General features: G+C 42.6%; 1 protein-coding gene across 2 annotated transcripts in view; it reads left to right on the forward strand.

Moving 5' to 3' along the window:
- Positions 1-4,402, forward strand: part of VTCN1 (V-set domain containing T cell activation inhibitor 1) — a 72,641-nt gene that overhangs the window by 17,816 nt on the left and 50,423 nt on the right. The window lies entirely within an intron of this gene.

Below are 4,402 nucleotides of genomic sequence, written 5' to 3' on the forward strand. Positions count from 1 at the left end.
AAGTGGATATAGTGGGCAACCTTGTCTGGTTCCAGTTCTAAGCGGGAATGCTTTCAATTTTTCCCCATTCAGTATGATATTGGCTGTGGGTTTATAGTATATGGTTTTAATAATTTTAATGTATGTTCCATCTATACCTATTTTGTTAGAGTTTTTATCATAAAAGTGTGCTGGATTTTGTCAAATGCTTTTTCTGCATCTATTGAGAGAATCATATGGTCTTTGTTCTTGCTTTTATTTATGTGGTGAATTGCATGTGTACATTTGCATATATTAAACCATCCTTGCATCTCTGGGATAAAGCCCACCTGGTCACGATGAATTATTTTTTTGATGTGCTGTTGAATTCTGTTTGCTAAGATTTTGGCGAGGATTTTTGTGTCTATATTCATGAGGGATATTGGCCTGAAGTTTTCTTTTTTTGTTGTGTCCTTTCCTGGCTTTGGTATCAAGGTGATATTGGCTTTGTAGAATAAGTTGGGAAGGATACTATCCTTCTCAATGTTGTGGAATAATTTCTGCAGTATAGGCATGAGTTCTTCTTTGTAGGTTTGATAAAATTCAGGTGTGAATGCATCTGGTCTGGGACTTTTTTTTTTTTTTTTTGGAAGATTTTTAATTGCTGCTTCAGTTTCTGTGCTTGATATTGGTCTGTTCAGGAATTCTATTTCTTCCTGATTGAGCCTAGGGAATTCGTGTGTTTCTAAGAGTTTGTCCATTTTCTCCACATTTTGTAGTTTTGGGGCATATAGATCTTTATAGTATTCAAAGATAATATTTTGTATTCCCGTAGTGTCTGTAGTGACCTCTGCTTTTTCATTTCTCTTCCTACTGTTGGATAAATTCTTATCGTTTTGTTTTTCCTCTCGAGCCATTGTGGAATCAGGGTTCTGGACTTTAACTCTTGAGTGATTTTACTTTGGTGAGTGTCTATTGTGCTGTTCAGTGTATAATGCAGGTCTGAGTACTTCCTGCAGGGCAAGTCTGGTCTTGGCAAATTCCATTGGCTATTGCTTGTCTGGGAAAGTCTTTATTTCACCTTCATAAATGAAGCTTAGTTTTGCTGGGTAAAGAATTCTAGGTTGGCCATTACTCTGTTTTAGAAGATTGAGGATGGGTCCCCAGTTCCTTCTGGCTTATAAGGTTTCAGTTGAGAATCTGCAGTTAGTCCGATAGGTTTTCATTTGTAGGTCATCTGCTGTTTTTGTCTTACTGCTTGAAGGATTGCCTCTTTCATGTTTACTTTTGTCAGCCTAATAACTATGTGATGTGGTGACTGCCTTTTCACATTGAGTCTCCAAGGAGTTCTGTGTGCTTCTTGTACCTGAATATCTATATTTCTGGCCAGGCCAGGTAAATTTTCCTCTATTATTCCAAGAAATAGATTCTTCAGCCCTTCCGTATTTTCTTCTTCTCTCTCCAGGATGCCTGTTATTCTTATGTTTGGTTTCTTTACATAATCCCACATTTCTTGTATGTTTTGTTCATGTCTCTTACTTCTGTGTTCTTTTTCTTCATCTCATTTGTTTAGCACCTAGGCATTATCTTCAAGCTCTGAGATTCTTTCCTCTACATGATCCACCCATCCTCTGCATGATCCACAGCTTTCCACTGTGTTTTGTAGTTCCTTGAATGCCTCTTTCATTTCTAGTGTTTCTGTTTGGTTCTTTTGTAAAACTTCAATTTCTTTAGGGAATTTTTCATTCATTCCCTGTATTGTTCTTGTGGCTTCTTTGTGTTGGGTTTCTATTTTCTCTTCAATTCCATTGAGTTTTCTTACGATCCATATTCAGAATCTTTCCTCTGTCATTTTAATCATTTCATTTAAGTTGGTGTCTCTCATTGATGATCTAATGATTTCTTTTGGGGGTGACTTTTCTCTCTGATCTTTCATGTTTCCTGTATTCTATCACTGATTCTTTCTCATCAGACTACTTGGTCAAGAACTGGAGTGCTGGGACAGGTTTTGGCCCTATCTCCAAGTCCCTGAGGGTTGTTCCTTGACAGTGCTGGGGAGAGGTGCACTGGTCCTGTATTGCCTTAGGGGTATTTTAGCAAGTTGGGTTACCTCTGACCTGTTGTCTTCACCTCTTGCCAATGGAGACTAGTGAGTTTGGCCCCCAAGCTTAAGCTCCCAGCCTGGTGGATTGCACTTGTGGGTATGACTCCACTGCCCTCTAATAGTTTGAGATGGAAGGCACTATGTTAATCTATAGGATTGCCCTCTCGGTCATTCATTGTAGTTTGCATGGAGGAGCCTGTTACCGAGGTAATCTGATGTCTCTGTGGTAGGCTTTGGTCCCCTGGATGGGGAATACAAATGCCCCTATCTTTGGAAGGGGCCTTGCAACTCCTGAGCATTATTTGGACCCTGTTCCCCCTTACAGTGGGGGTGAGGCAAGATAGATTGCAGCTGCTGCGCAAAAGCCTGGGTGTGTGTGCTTCTGTAGTTGCTTGATCTGCCGCTAGGGGGAGCCACTAATATGTTATTCGGGGCTCTTTCACCACACTTGGAGGGCTGCTCCTGATGGGAGGGGTCAATTGGTGCAATTGCTGAGGTCTCTGGTCAGGTTTGTCCTTCCCTGTCCAAACACCCCAAAGCTGGTGGCCACCCGAACCTGGAGAGCAAGCCCTGGTGTTATGTTCTTATTGGATGACCAAAGCTGGTCCAGCAGGCCGAATCGACAGGCCACCGAATATTTTTCACCACCAAAGCCCTGCATATTCATCCCAGTCACAGAGAAAGTGGCTTTTCTCACTTCTCCTCACCTCCAAGTGTGGAGTCTGCTACGCCCAGCGTGAAAGTCCCTTGGCTGGGGGACAGACGTTGCCTGAAAGCGCTGCACACTGCAGCATCACCAGGCTGGGAACCCCCACGATGGTGGCTGCCCACCCCTGGAGAGCTAGTACTGGGCGTGAGCACTCAAAAGTTGGCAGACACCAGTCCGGTGGGCTGAATCAACAGGCTGCCAGCTGTCATCTCTGCATCGCAGCCCCGCAGTCTCCTGTCTGCTTAGCAGAGGGTCCTGCTCTTTTTGTCCCTCCTTGAGCCAGCCAAATCATCAGCGGTTTCCAGGGGCGGAGCCCCCTTTTCAGCGTTCACCTTCTGTGCTCTGGTCCTGGTGACCACCAGAGGTGAGGTGCCTGTCTCCAAACTCCTTTGCATGGTCGTGGTCATGGGAAGTACCCACTCAGACCAGTCCCTCTCCCACCCAGTGAAGTCACAGCACAGAGCACTGGAGAGTTCAAAATGATTCCCACTACTGTCTTCTCTTCACAGAGCCTGTCGTTCTGTGCCACGATTTTGCACTGACTACAGGTGCTTCCCTGTCTGAGAGTGTGTGGAAGTCTGTGGGGAAGCCAGGCATTCTCTTGTGGGTCAGATCTCACTGTGCTGGCTGGCCTGATGGGCTCAGCCCTCCCGGCCTCTAGTCCCTATTGTATATCTCACACTCTCCAGTCTTTGCAAACATATCTCCCTTTCACCTTTTTTTTCTCCTATGCTGTACGTCCCACACTGTTTCTTTGCATATTCACAATGCTGTTCTGGAGGGAGAGTGATCCACTGGTGTGTAGCCATCTGAGTTCTTCACCTCCTTCTCTGGGAGCAGTGAGCCAGGAGGCCACCACCAATCCGCCATTTTTTCCTCTCCCACTTATTAATTTTGTGAACATTTCTCACAATAAAATATTCTTCTATAATATGATTTTTTATAAATGCATGGTATTGCCGCTAATGACGAACCTTAATTCACTAGCTCAGTTCCCTATAGTTGGACATTTAAGTGCCTGCAATTATGTGCCACAATGATTGCATTAATTTTAATCAACTCTATAGATAACTTTGGAAACGCATCCTGTTGGTTCTTTAGAATGAATTCCTAGAAGTGGAATTACTGGAACAAATTGGCTTTGCATATTGTAAGCCTTCTCATACACATGGCCAAATTGTTACTCTCTCTCCATCCTAAAGGTTGTACCAACTCACACTCCTACCAGCCGTTTAGACTTCCCAAAGTAATAATTTCTGCTTAAGCCTTTTTCCAGGAGCAGCACTAACCCTGCCAACATTTTGAAGAAAGCAACAATTTTTTTTGTCTAATTTTCCCATCTTTTTCAATATTTGATATTTTCCTTTTTATTTATTAGCCTCCTTTCTCTTTTTTTCCCACAGTTTTATTGAGGTATAATTGACAAAAATTCTATGTATTTAAGTTTTACAGCTTGATTTCATATACATATACATTGTGAAATAATTACCACAATCAAGTTAATTAACACATCCATCACCTCACAGTTACTATTTGTATGTGTGTGTGTGTGTGTGTGTGTGTTTGTGGTGAGAACACTTAAGATCTACTCTTTTAGCAAATTTCAAGTGCACAATACAATATTATTAACT

Source organism: Propithecus coquereli, unplaced genomic scaffold, assembly GCF_000956105.1.
Source record: "Propithecus coquereli isolate 6110/MARCELLA unplaced genomic scaffold, Pcoq_1.0 Scaffold791, whole genome shotgun sequence".
NCBI lineage: Eukaryota > Metazoa > Chordata > Mammalia > Primates > Indriidae > Propithecus > Propithecus coquereli.